The sequence below is a fragment of the Rhineura floridana genome, chromosome 14, assembly GCF_030035675.1.
Source record: "Rhineura floridana isolate rRhiFlo1 chromosome 14, rRhiFlo1.hap2, whole genome shotgun sequence".
Classification (NCBI taxonomy): Eukaryota; Metazoa; Chordata; class Lepidosauria; order Squamata; family Rhineuridae; genus Rhineura; species Rhineura floridana.
This window is the reverse complement of record NC_084493.1, coordinates 17697757-17713187: the sequence shown is the minus strand read 5'-3', so window position 1 is coordinate 17713187 and position 15431 is coordinate 17697757. Positions and strand designations below refer to the sequence as shown.

General features: G+C 44.5%; 1 protein-coding gene across 2 annotated transcripts in view; it reads right to left on the bottom strand.

The window, feature by feature from the left end:
* The window catches only part of NTRK3 (neurotrophic receptor tyrosine kinase 3), a 554024-nt gene that overhangs the window by 364612 nt on the left and 173981 nt on the right, over nt 1-15431 (bottom strand). The gene's annotated exons all lie outside the window — the stretch shown is intronic.

Here is a 15431-nt window from a genome sequence, read left to right as displayed (position 1 = left end):
ACCTTTCTTTCTTCCTTTATTTAACAGAAATTACATTCTGCTTAATCATCAAAACCTCTAAGTGGTTTACATAAAATATACATAAAAATATTGATAAAGTGACAGCCCATTTTTTCCAAAATAAAATAAATAGTTTTTTAAATATACCTTAGAAAACAAAATTATATATTAACATACATGTCCCATTTACATGACTGGGTATGCTTATTAAAGGGTTTACCGGACAGATATTCTTTGGTGAGTAGGAAGTCCACAGGTTCACTACACACAGACAGAATACCACCTTTTCCCTCTTACTGAACACCAAGGAAGTTTCAGCAAAGGTGGCAGGGCTTTCTAATGCCACACCAGGGAGGCTTCTAACCATGGACCACCAAATCTGATTGTGATCCTCTCTGATTTTGAAGTAGGAGGTCCACAATATGTAACGGCTTCCCAGGTGCCCTTCCCAGGAGCCTAGGATTGTTCCGTTAATGACTTTCCATAAACTCCTGTGCTTCTACTACAAGATAAGTTATACCATGTTCAATTGAGGCTTCCAGTTAAGTAAGTGTAAGCCTGTAGCCAACATATGAACACAGAACCCTTGGAGGAGGGTGTAATGCCATTAGCACTCAAGGAGGCAATTGTAAAGCCCATCTTAAAGAAGTCCTCCTTGGATCCCCAAGTTTTGAATAACTTTCGCCCAATTTCGAATCTACCATTCCTGGGCAAGATCATTGAGCGAGTGGTGGCTAATTAGTTGTCGACACACTTGGATGAAACAGATTATTTGGATCCATACCAGTCGGGTTTCAGGACTGGACAAGGAACTGAAACAACATTGGTTGCTCTGGTTGATGATATGAGGAGGGCATTAGATAGGGGAGAATTCACCTTTCTTGTCCTCCTGAATCTCTCAGCGGCTTTTGATACTGTCGACCACAGTATCCTTTTACATCGCCTGGAGGAATCGGGAATAGGAGGCACTGTACTACGGTGGTTCCATTCCTTTCTTTCCGATAGGCATCAACAGGTAGCATTGGGGGAGGAGGTTTCAGACCCTTGGCCTCTCAATTGTGGTGTGCCACAGGGCTCTATCCTCTCTCCCATGCTATTTAATATCTATATGAAGCCGCTGGGGACAATCATCAGGAGATTTGGGCTGCAGTGTCACCAATATGCGGATGACACTCAGCTCTATCTCTCGTTTAAATCTTCACCAGAGTCTGCTGTGGAGACCATGTCCAAGTGCCTGGAATCCGTGAGTGGATGGATGGGAAGGAACAGGCTGAAGTTGAATCCTGATAAGACTGAGGTGCTACTCGTGGGAGACAAGGGAAGGCTGGGAGATGTTGACCTGGTGTTCGACGGGGTGAAATTGCCCCTGAAGGACCAGGTCCGCAGCCTTGGGGTTGTTCTTGATTCCGGGCTGTCCATGGAGGCTCAGATTTCGGCAGTGAGCCGGGCAGCTTGGTATCAATTGCACCTCATTCGTAGACTGCAGCCCTACCTTCCTGCTCATCAGCTCCCACTGGTGGTACATGCCCTGGTCACCTCTCGGTTGGATTACTGTAATGCGCTCTACGTGGGGTTACCCTTGAAAATGGTCCGGAAATTACAACTTATACAGAATGCTGCAGCTCGACTGCTTACAAACTGTCGCCGCCGGGAACACATCACCCCAGTGTTGTTCGACCTACACTGGCTTCCAGTTATTTTCCGGGCCCAATTCAAGGTGTTGGTATTAACCTTTAAATCCCTATACGGTCTCGGCCCAGTTTATCTGATGGAGCGCCTCCAGCGCCACCAACCATGCCGCACAACAAGATCAGCCACACAGGACCTTCTCTCAATCCCGCCAACTAAAACAGCTAGGTTGGCGGGGACAAGAGAGAGGGCATTTTCAGTGGCGGCCCCCACTCTCTGGAACTCCCTCCCATATGACCTTCGACATGCCCCTTCCCTGAATGTATTCCGCCAAGCTTTGAAGACCTGGCTCTTCAGACAGGCCTTTGGGACTTACGGGGAGGGTTAAATTTTTACGACGAATAGCCTACTACTCTGTACTGGAACTGTTTTATTGTTTTATTGTTATATTGTATTTTATGATGTATTTTATTATGATGTAATGTATTGTTGTTAAATTGTACGTCGCCTAGAGTGGCCATTGGCCAGATAGGCGACCCACAAATTAAATTATTATTATTATTATTATTTAGAACCATAATAACATAGCTCTCTCAAAGCTCCTTTGGAAGTCTTGTCAAAGCAAACAACTTAGGTGCCAAATATCTCAAAGACTGTCTCCATCCTCAGATGTTAAGATCTGCAGAGGAGACTCTCTCGGTAGTACCACAACTCTCAGAAGTATGGGGAGGGGGGGCAGGTGAGGGCTTTCTCTGTGGCTGCCCCTAAAATGTGGAACTCCCTCCCCATTATGGAAATCATGGAATTCCAACAAAAACAGAAATAGGAGTGGAAACTGATAATGTTCGCTTGTTCGTCCGGCGTCCAAAATGGAAATCAGTCCAGTGAATATGATTGGTATTCGCTGCTGCTGTTGCTTCCAGTCTGTGTAATTTCAGTATGCGTTATTACACTTCCCCTCACATTTGCATTGCATTTCCTTTGCACTGAAATGAATGGGGTGGAATAACATAATAACATAATGTAATTAATTACATGAATTATGTAATTTACGTAATTTTGTCACAGCGGACAGTGAGACAAATAACACAGAAGACGAACTGCTGTGGAACAGAAACAATGGTGCATGTGAGGAATACAGGACAGGAGAGAAAACAATGCCTTCTTACATCCCTACAGAGGTGGCTCTGTCTAACATTTTCCTTGCACAGCTTTCGCTATTTGCTGAAGAAGACACACCTCTTTGCCCTGGCCTTTGACACTTAAGATATTTTGTTTTGTGGGACCCACCTCTTTTGTGGAATTTACATTGTTCTGTTCCATTTGGAATGGTTCACCTTCTTTTTATAATTGTGATGGTCTTATTTGTTTTCATAACTATTATACTATATTGCTTGTAACCCGCTCTAAGACTTTACGGTGAAGGGCAGCTAACAAATCTTATAAACACATAACCCCCACCCTGTTTTTACAGATGAAGGTAGCCCTTACTAACTAGAGGATTGTTCCTTTTAATCAAGAATTGAACCATAGAAATCTCTCTCTCTCTCTCTCTCTCTGTGTGTGTGTGTGTGTACACACACACTATAACAGGATGTGAACATGTTTGGCAGGCAGTCCCTGTAAGAGTACAGTAGTGAATTTTAACATCAAGAGGATTTTTTTTAAAAAAAAGGATCTAAATTTGCCTTCTGCATCTTTGCATTTTCACGCTGAATGAGGCTGCTGCCATGGCAACCTGAGACAACCTCCAAGAACTCTCCACCAATCCAACCAGGAAAGACAAAAAAAAGTGAGTTCTGTTCTTCTCAGGAAGAATTTACAAACCACCATTCAACACCCCATCCCTTCACCCTTTTTTTAAAAAAAATCTAAGCCATTTAGGGAGCTGAGAGAAAATGTAAGCTATCTTCAAAAAGAGACATGAAAAGAGAACAAGCAAAGGTGAAATCTCCGTGAACCGAGGAAGGGATGGAGACACTGTGGCCCTCCAGATGTTCTCGGACTCCACCTCCCATTTGTTGATGGTGAGGGATGATGGAAGTTGTAGCTAGGAATGGGCAAATGTATCAAATTCAATTTTTCCAGTTTTAAATTTAGTTCTCCACATTTCCACATCAGTTTGTGATCTTTTGTGTGTGTGTGTGTTTTGGGGCGGGAGAAGTCCTCATAAAATTCATCAGCTTTTTAGTGTGAATTTCTTCTTATATACACATTTTTGTAGGTAATTTTTCCTACTATATTCATTCTTGCAAAACAATTTCCAGTAATATGATGCATTTTGTATGTTATTTTCATTAATATCTGCACTTCTATGCACTCTCTACCCTACTACATGCATTTCAGCACACGTTATTGGGCTGAAGAACTGCACTGCAAAATTCAGAGAAGTGCAAATTTTGAAGGACGGCTGTGTTTCAGTTGTCGTATTGTTTTGAAAAGTGCAAATTAGGTAATGAGAACAGATTCAGCCCCCCTATCCCTAGTTGCAACCCAGCAACATCTGAAAGAGTGCAGGTTCCCCACCTTATGCAACCTAGGATCTTCTACATGCAAAGCATACCTTCCGCTACTGATCTATGGACCCTTCCTGAATGGTCCCATGACTGGGAAATAAAGATATTTTGCGTTAAGCCATAGCATGTTAGCCCAAATTCAAGGCAGCTCCCTGCATTCCTAATGGTTCAGTTGGTGGGAATAAGAGATAGGGCCTTCTTCGTGGCAGCACATTGGCTGTAGAATTCCCTCCCAAAGGATGCTAAACTAGCGTGATCATTGATGGCCTTTAGGCAGGCCATACACATTTCATCTGGCTTTCAACTGTATTTAATTACAGCCACATCTGAACCAGACATTTCAAGCGGTATTATACAGTACCTCCTTAAACAGTACTGGCTTCCTGAAAGAATCTTGGGATCTGTAGCTTGTTAGTGGTATCAAGAGTTGTTAGGAGACCCCTGTTCCCCTCACAGAGCTGCACTTCCCCTTATAGACCACTGGGAAGAGTGAGTGATTGCTAAACAACTCTGGGAATTGTCAGGGGAATAGGGGTCTCCTAACAACTCTCGGAACCCTTAATAAACTACATTTCTCAGGATTCTTTGGGAGAATCCATGACTGTTTAACATGGTATAAGACTGCTTTAATTGTATGGTGTGGATGTGTCCTAGGATACTGATGATTTGGTTTCCATGCTTACGTTAATCTTTGCTCTCATTCTTGTTTAAATATTTTACACTGTTTAAATGATTGTATTGTCTTAGTGCACTGCAAACCGCTGGGAGGAGGTGGGTGTCTTGTTAGGGCCAAAAAGCAGTCAAGAACTGCTGGTGATGGAGATGAATCAAATAAATCTCATCCCTCCTCAGTGCTCTCTGCAAGCCATCCCTCTACTGTTCAGTTTATACTATGCATGCCTCCCCACTCCTGAATCCGTTAAGATGTGCTCTCTCCCTCCCCTCCCTCACAAAGCACTTCCCACAGTTCATCAGTAGCCATGAGCCTCATCCTCCTTACATCTGGCACTGCCTACCAAGCTCAACTGTGCATTAGGAGGCCCCACTTGCTGCATCCTTGCCATCCACAAATGTTGGAGCACACCAGTTGCGAGCTAGCAGCTCATTAAGTGTGCGGCCAACTAAAGGAGAAGCACAGAGATGTGAGAGGTGGTGGCCAAGAATCCAGCTCTGGGAAGCTGAGGCCATGCAACAGGATCCCCTGCTTCGCTTTTTCTAAGAACTTCAGAAGAACCCTGCTGGTGGCCCATGTAGTCCAGCATCCTGTTCTCACAGTGGCCAACCAGGTGTCTATGGGAAGCCCAAAAGCAGGACCTGAGTGCAACAGCACTCCTCCCACTTGCAATTCCCAGCAACTGGCCAGAGGCATGCTGCCTCCAACAGCAGAGGAAGAACATACACATAGCATTATCTGCAGCAGCAGTATCCAGCTGCAAGGCTGCGTGCTCTTGCGCTCAAGTTCTGCTTGCGGGCTTCCCATAAGCATCTGTCTAGCCACTGGGAGAAAATGATCCTGGACCTGACGGGTCATTGGCCTGATGTAGTAGGCTATTCCGATGCACTTATGTTCACTTAAGAGAACCTGAGGATCTTGAACTCAGGATCCATTTGCCTCTCGTCCTCAGAATTCATGGAGAACAATGGACTGGATGAGACAGGGAGGCCTTTTGTGAAGTCCACCATGTACACTGGCTGAGGACAAAGACTACAATGGAGCCAAGAGACACAGGCCCTTCAGGCCTCTGCTCTTCTCTTTCCTTCTCCAGAAAGCAAATTGCCTTTCTCCACGTGATTACTACCTCTTGGCTGTTTAAGCTCCCAAGCTACAAGATCCCTTTTTAGGACTTGATAATAGCAACTGCTAGGTAGGAAAGATAGGAAGCTGCCTTCTACTGAGTCGGACCATTGGTCCATCTAGGCCAGTATTATTTACACTGACTGGCAGCGGCTCTCCACGGCTGCAGGCAGGAGTGTCTCCCAGCCCTACCTGGAGATGCCAGGGATTGAACTTGGGATCTGCAGATGCTCTGCCACTGAGCTACATCTCTTCCCCTTCCATGCCAAGCTCCATTGCCCACCCTTCTCTTGGCTGGCCTGACCGAGTTGTAGCAGCCAAATTGGCACCTGTAGAGGTGGACTGGGGCCTCCTTAAAGGGGCAGTCATGGTGGAATCCATTCTGCCCAAGGTAATCCCCTGTCTTAGGGATCTACCTCAAGTCTGTCTTTGACTATTTTCCTGATTCTGGCCTCTTGATTCTCATCTGTCCAACTCAGTACCCAACCATCAGCTCATCTATTGGCTACTTCTCCAGGTGCTGGCTACCTTTGATAGAATCAGAGTCCGGCTGCTGCCTACCACAAAGCCAGCTCCGGATCCCCCATCTGACCGTGACCTTTTCTTTGTGGCAATTTCAATTGCACTCAGGAAAGGGTTTGTTTTGTTCTTGTTTTGCATTTTTCTTTTGTTTTATTTTACTTTGTAAATGTTCAGTTCTTAAAACAGGAAGGAGAAACTGAAATGGAAATAAAATTACTAGTGATATTGAAACCAATAATCCCAGCACTAGGGATGGGGGAGACATTTGATTCAGTTCACATCCAAAGGCAAATCTACCCGATTTGCACTGTCCAAGTGAGCATTCAAACTGTACATTTATTCCACTATTATTCCACTTTAAACAGTCATGGCTTTCCCCAAAGAATCCTGGGAAGTGTAGTTTGTGAAGGGTGCTGAGAGCTGTAAGGAGACCCCTATTTCCCTCACAGACCTGCCATTCCCAGAGTTCTCTGGGAAGAGGGATTGATCATTAAACCACACAAGGAATTGTTGCTCTCTGAGGGGAATAGAGGCTTCTCAGTAGTCTTCCCAAACTATCTTTCCCAGGATTCTTTGGGGGAAGCCATGACTGTTTAAAGTGGAATAAATGCATGGTGTGAATGTGGCCAAAAACAGTATGTGAACTGAAACATAGCCATCCTCTGAAATTCACATTTCTCTGAATTATAGAATGCAGTTCTCCAGCCAATCATTGTGTACAAAACTGCATATACGAAGGGGAACTGTTCATTAAAATGCATATATTAGTGAAAGGAACATACCAAAATATAAATATAAGGAACATATGCTTTGCAAAAATATGCATTAGGCAGTATTACATACAAACATTGAGTACCTTAGGATAAATTTGCACTAAAATGCAGATGAGGGCTTTAAAAAAAATTGCAAACTGATGTGAAAATGTGGAGAAGTGAACGCAAGATTGGAAAGATGAGAAACTGAATTGACGTATCTGCCCGTCTCTACTACCCAGGACCAAGTTCTACACTATCCTTCAAAGTTCATCCATCATCCAAGAGGGACAAAAAGAGGCCAAGAAGCATTTTATAGTTAGGGGTGGAAGGGAGGGAAAGTGTACATTTCTGTACCCTCACCCTAAGCAGAGAGAGAGTATGACAGGGATGAGAGAATGCAAATGGGAAGGGCTGCAGTTTAGTGGTAGAGCATCTGTCTTGCACGCAGAAGGTGCCAGCTGCAATCCCCAGCATCTCCAGGTAGGGCTGGGAGATACTCCCTGCCTGAAACCCTGGAGAGCTGCTGCCAGCCAGTGTAGTCTATACTGAGCTGGATGGACCGTTGGTCTGACTCAGTATAAGGCGGCTTCTGATGTTCCTTCGAAAGGAAGACAAAAGGCAAGCAACTCCGAGGCAGCATTTAAAAAGGGAATGTTCATCTCGCTTTCAGTGTCCTTTCACAAAGGTCATGTTTTGCTACGTTAAGCAGAAAGGTCAAGAGAAAAATTGCATTCCAAAAGAGGCAAGGACCAAAAGAGAGACTGTGAGTTTTCCATGCAAATACAGAATCACAAATAGCACACAATCTTGTTATTACAGTTTAGGCCAGAGCACAATGGGAGAGAGGAGAGAGGCCCTTCTCACTAACTGGTAAATGGAGGTCTGCAGGGGGTAGGGAAATGTCTTCTGTTTTCAGGCTATCTCACTCCCTCTGGGAAGGCCACAGAACAAGATGATGAGCAGCTGGTGAGAAATCCTACATAGAGAGCACAACAAGAATGGGACGTTGCAAAGGAACTGGAGGGATGGGGGAAGCAAACCTTCTATTCTGGGTGTTCACTAAGAGCTGGTGCCAGGATGATGGTCCCAAAATTGGATGTCTTGATTTTTGGAAAAAGATAAATCAGAAGCGGCAGTCCCAACTCAACCCCTGGACCAGCACCCTACATTTTTTAATGCCTTGTTTCCTTCTGTAGCAGTGGTGGCTCACGGTTTTTCATGCCGGGGGCCACATTGGTATATGGTCAACCCTCTGGGTGCCACATGTCAATGTGGGTGTGGGCAAAGTACAAAAGTGGGTGTGGTGTTTTTAGAAGGAGGGGTCACGGAAACTAATTAGAGGTTTTGTTGCAATCAAGTAATATATAAATTTTGTTAAATAAATCAATAAACCACAACAGAGGAACCTATATATTGTAATACAGTGACCAACACAACAAATACAGGAGGAAATTCTCTGTTACATCCTTCAGACAATATTGAATCATGCATTCTTTTCCAGAACCAGGGGTGTAGTCATCCATGGTCTTGGGGGAAGTGTCTTAGACCCCTTACTTTTGGGGGAGCCAGGTCCCAGCAGGGTTCCTACGACTCCAGTGAGCTATGAGCCAATCAGCATAAAAAGACTGTGTTAGCCACTAAAAAGAGTCTTCTAACTTGCTTCCTTGTCCTTTCTTGCTGATTGGAGCCAATCAGAGTGAAAGGAGTTCCTATTAGTTCCTACTTCAAAAAGCCAAGTTGTGGAGAGTGACAATTCTGTAACTGCAGAAGAAGAGACAGCAAATCCCATTGATAGCATCCCATCTACAACATCAAGCAGTTTGGTAGCAGTAGGAGATGAACGTGTACACACTGAACTTAGTCATTCAAGCAATATCTCTGACAGTGAGAAAGGATGGTCAGATGGTGACAGTGACACAGAAGCAGAAAGCAGCATTCAAGCCTGTCCAGGTTATTCTATAATGTTAGAAAGTTGTATCATATTCGAAGGGGCATGCTGTGACTATCATGAAGGGGCCCAGCACTTCTGAATGTGCCACTACATTACTATCCGGAACTGACCATCCAAAATTTAAAAGGATTACTGCTGTCAAACAACACAAATCACAGTTCTAGTCCTTAAGGTTATCAAGAGAGACTTGGAAGCTGTGGGGGCAATGTCAGATTAAATCTCAGAAGTGTGTATGTGGGGGGAGGTATTTCTACACATAGGTTTACAATTACCTGGCCTGGTCAATGAACTTCTCCAGTTCATAATACCCACTTGCATCATTTTAAAAAAGTGTTTGCTTTGGGACATTTGTCCAAACTTCTTTATATATACAGTTGGAAAGCAACAGAAAAGACTAGTGGCAAGCAGTAATGGGATTCCATTACTGTAGTAAGCAGTAGTTCCTTTACAAAAAGAGATTAAGACATTATATACCCAGCTGAATTACTACTCATGCAACACATCCCCAAGATAGTTTTCTCTGGATTAGAAAATAAACAGAATTTCTCAGGATTGTCATCATTCAGCCCTGCTTGGTCCTTAAACCTGAGGTCTCCTCACAGGAGAGGAAAGGGGAGCATGGCCCTTTAGCAGATCTCCATGCTGCCAGTGACCCTGAAGAGATAATGGATCTGGATATCCCTGCCCCAGGACTGAATTTTTCCACACCAGTTGTCATGGCTTCTAGAAGGCTCCCAGACACAATTATGGGTGCCATGAAGAGCTCTTGGCAGAGTGATCAGGAGGAGGAGGACTGGGATCCTGGGGAGGGGCCCAGTGGGCTACAATGGGAGGAGGCTGATACAGGGGAAGGCTTCAGCTGTTTAGACTGTGACAGTTCTGCCCCCTTAGTTCCAGTTACAAGTGGTGACGTGCTGTCTGACAGCAAGCCAGCCCGTCCCACCTCACAGCCCTGCCTTATTGCTTGAGCAGTCACTTGCACTTCCCCCAGAGGAGAAGGAATCGAAGGCTCAACCAGAGGCAGTGTCAGAGGAAGGTCTGGCTGAAGTCTCAGGCTATGGTCTGAAGGCACATGAGGCCAGTCCTCTGCTGAAGCTAAGCAGGGTCAGGTCTGGTCAGTGCCTGGATGGGAGGCTGCCCAGGAACCATATGTAAGCCACCTTGGGTTTTTATGATGAAAAAAAGGTGGGGTAGAAATGCAATAAATAAAATAAAATTAAACAACTGCCTCCACCCCTGTCACTAAGGACACACCAGCTGATGTGCAGGTGCAAGCAGACAGCACCCACTTTTCAACCTGTCCATAGGAGTCCCATTCAGAGAAACCTTCCCCACGCAAACAGACAGCTTGCCCCAAGCCTACTTAAAGAGTCTCGGGGGGGGCACATCCAATTGCTGCGACAATGTCTTAGCTCGAGTACTTAAGCCTAGTTATGCGGTGCAGAGGCGCAGAGTCCTGTGTAACCTGTAAACTGATCTCTGAAACACTCTACGATGAAATTCCTCATTAAACATGATAGAAAAAAACACACCAGTGAGTACGACTCTGAATCCAACAAGGTTGGCCAGGACATACACTTCCCATCTCACCCCAGGGCTACAACAGCAGAAACAGCAAGCCAGGCAGGGCCTTCTGTGATGCCAGCCAAGTGCCCAGCTTTCTGCACGTGTGACTACTTGGGAGGAGGGGGAGAGCACATGAAAGCACCTGCCTGGATCAGGGTCTGGCTGAGAGCCAGAAGGGTTGGAGCCTCCAGCTTCTATACAGACTCCCAACCTGAGCTGCTTTATTGTTGAAGCAACAGCCGTCTTCAAAGCTCCATTGGAATATCAGGAACCTTGGAAGCAACATGGCTCAGGGCTCCTCATACCTGGAAGGCAACTAAGTATGTTCATCATCATCATCTTCATCATCATAAATTTTATTTCTAAGTCGCCTATCTGGCCGTATGAACGGCCACTCTAGGCGACGTACAAAAGAATAAAATAACATATAAATACAAATGAACAGCAACTCTACATAAGCAAAACCCACCCACATCTTTACAGAATAAAACGAGATTACCCAAAAGTCCCATAGGCCCGCCGAAACAGCCAGGTTTTCAATTCTCGGCAGAAACCTGCCAAGGAGGAGGCATGGCGGATGTCATAGGGCAGAGAATTACAGAGGGTGGGGGCCACAATCGAAAATGCCCTCTCTCTGGTCCGCACCAGCCTAGCTGTTTTAACTGGTGGGACCGAGAGAAGGTCTTGTGAGGCTGATCTCGTCAGGCGGCATATTTGATGATGCTGGAGGCGCTCCTTTAGATAAACTGGACCGAAACCGTGTACGGCTTTAAAGGTTAATACCAACACCTTGAATTGGGCCCAGTAAACAACTGGTAACCAGTGCAGATCTTCTAGCACTGGAGTGATATGACCACGGCGGCAGCTGTTCTTAATCAAACATGCCGCTGCATTCTGAACCAGCTGTAGTTTCCGGACCGTCTTCAAGGGTAACCCAACGTAGAGCGCATTACAGTAGTCTAAGTGAGAGGAGACCAGGGCATGTACCACCCGTGGGAGCAGATGGACAGGAAGGTAGGGTCGCAGCCTCTGTATTAGATGTAATTGATACCAAGCTGCCAGGCTCACTGCCAAAACCTGAGCCTCCATGGACAGCTGGGAGTCAAGAATGACCCCGACGCTGCGAACCTGGTCCTTCAGGGGCAATCTTACCCCATTCAACACCAGGTCAATATCTCCCAACCTTCTCTTGTCTCCCACAAGCAGTACCTTGGTCTTGTCGGGGTTCAGTTTCAGCCTATTGCCTCCCATCCATTCACTTACGGACTCCAGGCACTTGGACATGGTATCCACAGCCAACTCTGGTGAGGACTTAAATGAGAGATAGAGCTGAGTGTCATCCGCATATTGGTGGCACTGCAACCCAAATCTCCTGATGATGGCCCCCAGCGGCTTTACATAGATGTTAAATAGCATGGGAGAGAGGATAGAACCCTGTGGCACACCACAATTGAGAGGCCAAGGGTCTGAAACCTCATCTCCTAATGCCACCCGTTGGTGCCTGTCCGAGAGATAGGAACGGAACCATCGTAAAACAGTGCCCCCTATTCCCCATTCCCTCCAGGCGATCCAAGAGGATACCATGGTCAACGGTATCGAAAGCCACTGAGACATCCAGGAGGACGAGGAATGCATGTTCTCCCCTATCCAACGCCCTCCTCAAATCATGACAGCATCCCAGATGCAAGAAGTGTTAGAATCAGCAAACTTGCATGTTCCCTTTAGGGGATATTTGGGAAATATCCCATGTACCGGTTTACCAGTGATGTAACTTCCTAAAGGGTGGGGTTACCTGGCTTTCTCTTCCTCCTCCTTTGTCTGGTAATTTTTGCATATCCTCCATTAAGCCTGAGGAGAGTGAAGTATGCACATGCTCCTCTCCAAGATAGCCATTATTATGGACTGAGACTTCTTTTATTATACAGCCATGACAGTGACTGTATACTATAGTCAGCGGGGATTTTTTACATTCCGCAATATCAAATGGAAAATATCCCCCATGCCATTCTGAGGCTTCCCATAAGCTCATTTCAACACAAAACCTTACAAAACTTATAGTTCTGAACTCAGAAACGTTTGCTTAACAACCCTGTCAATTTTCATGGCGATACACAAAACAGTCAGAGAGAATCGAGAGTTCAAAGTCTAAAAAGAGAGAAAAAAACTCAGAGCCCTTTTGGACTTTTTTCTGCGAGTTCTCATAATCTGTTGAAATTCATTAAAAATAAGCCATGTTCACAGAGTACCTGTAATCCTAATACTGACCTTGCCCCATACTCTGACCTTCATCTACTGCAGTTTAAAAGTTAAAAAAAATGCCTGGTTGATTTTTAATTAATTTAAGAAATTTTGGCTGGAAGCCTATTATAACGCGGGGCAGGCTCAGTAAGGACCAACTGTCAGTGTTCTAAAAGCCTCACAGCTGCTGGGCTTGGCTAATCAGTGAGCGACACCCACACCAGACTTGATTTCACTTGAGACAGTCATGGCTTCCCTCAAAGAATCCTGGGAAGTGTAGTTTGTGAAGGGTGCTGAGAGGAGACTCCTATTCCCCCGAGAGAATGGTTTAACAGTCAGCCACTCTGATTAAAGGTCTGTGAGAGAAACAGGGCATCTCCTAGCAACTCTCAGCACCCTTCACTAACTACACTTCCCAGGATTCTTTGAGAGAAGCCATGATTGGCTTTGAGCCATGGCTTTGAGAGAAGCCATGATAAATGGTTTTAAATTGTTTTTAAAAGATGTGTTTTTAAATTTGTATATTTGTTTTTAATGTTTTTAGTTATTGTAAACCGCCCAGAGAGCTTCGGTTATGGAGCGGTATATAAATACACTAAATAAATAGATAAATAAATAATGATTGTCCAAAGTGTAATAGAGGCCTGGTGTGGATGTGGCCAGGGACAGCTTTGTTTTAAATTTGGGTGGGAGGTAGGATTGCCAGGTTCAGAGCCTGAGACTGATTGTGTATCTTTAGGAGAAGAGAAAGTCAGCCAAGTGCCGGTGTTCTTGCAACATTGTAATGGGAAAAACCACAAGGTAGAATTATCCCTTCCCCCTGCCCAACTTTGAAAGATACAGAAGACGTCTTGGTTGCCAGGCCCAGCCTGGTCAGTTTTACCTATCCTAATCATGATTGCATAGGAGTATATCCGATTCAACTCAATAATCATACAAATGATCAGACCTACCTTTTCCCTCCTTCCCCTTTCCTCTCCCTTTCCCTCTTCCTTCTTCCGCCTTCCCTGCCCACTCCAGCCCTCCGTCCCTCCCCCTCAGTCAGTTTTACCTATCCTAAGCATGATTGCACGGGAGTAAATCCCACTGAACTCAATAAACATGCAAACAACCACATCTGTCCTTCTTCTCCCCTCCCCCTCCTGCCTGCTCCCATCCCAGTCCTCCCCTCTGCCTTTCCACCCCTCCCTCCTCCTCCTCCCTTCCCCATCCCCTGTGGTCAGTTTCACCTATCCTAAGCATGATTGCCTGGTGTGTGTGTGTAAATTCCACTTAACTCAATAAGCATGCAAATGATCAATCCATTCTCAGCAAACTTGCACAGGATCCCATTTCTTACCTCCTGGATTAAAAAGCAGGGAAATTCACTAATAGGCAAAAAACCTTGTGGTTTAAGAATGTACCTATAGCCCACAGATATTTCTACCAAACTTTAAAAAGCAGGGAAATTGGGCAGCTATAGTGAATGCACCAGGGGAGCAGGAGACCTGAACTCCTCTCTGAGATATTGTACTGCCCTACAAAGTTGTCAAAATGCAAACACAATTTGGGTTGGTCTTTCACAGTCCAATCCGCTTGCTGTGTAGCTTGGAATAATTTGGTAACATGTGCCTCTGAGCATATGGTGAGTGGTAGCAACACCTGTAATCAGCCCAAATAATAGAAAGAAGATATGTCCTGTGCTGATCCTGTTTTAGCCGGGAGGAAGCAACATTATTAAGACAGTTGATATAGTTCAGATGGTCACTTTAAATATGTCTGATTTACTTTGCAATTTTAGTGAAGTTTTCTATAGGAAATCATTTTCTTTTGCTTTTGTTTCTATGAATATGTGAAGTACAGCAACACTTTGCAAAATTTATACTAAAAAAACTCCAAACATAATTGTGGAGTAATGGCACTGACTTCTGCAAAATAGTCTCCAGTGGACCTCAATTTGCACAAGATAAAACAGTGGGAGGTGAAATATATTCTAGCAAAATTCTAGGTGTGCTCTATGTTTTTAATTGATCATGAACACCTTGCCTTAAATAAAGTGGTTTAAACATAGCAGGCTGAAAACATGCATCCTCTTTTTTCCAACAACTAGAGTCATTGCTAAAGTAGCAGCATATTGTAATCAGTCTGATTTTACATTAAACTGCAGTTTCAGGTCCAACTGTTAATGCACCCAAAATAGAAATAGACCATAACCTCCAGTTTGAAACAAAAAAGGCTATGTTCACCATCATATAACATTGACCAATAAAAAGGCTTTGAAATTAATAAAAATAAATTTGACACAGATTTCTAGGATGAATAATGAGGGAAATAAAATTTTCTAGTTTAGATTCTCTGTAGAAACATTAGTAACACAGGAAAGAAGCAAAGTAAGAAGAACACCAACAAACATACAAACATATAATTCTCCATCTTTGGAGATGGTTTTTAGCCTATTAGTGAATTTCATCTAAGCTAGA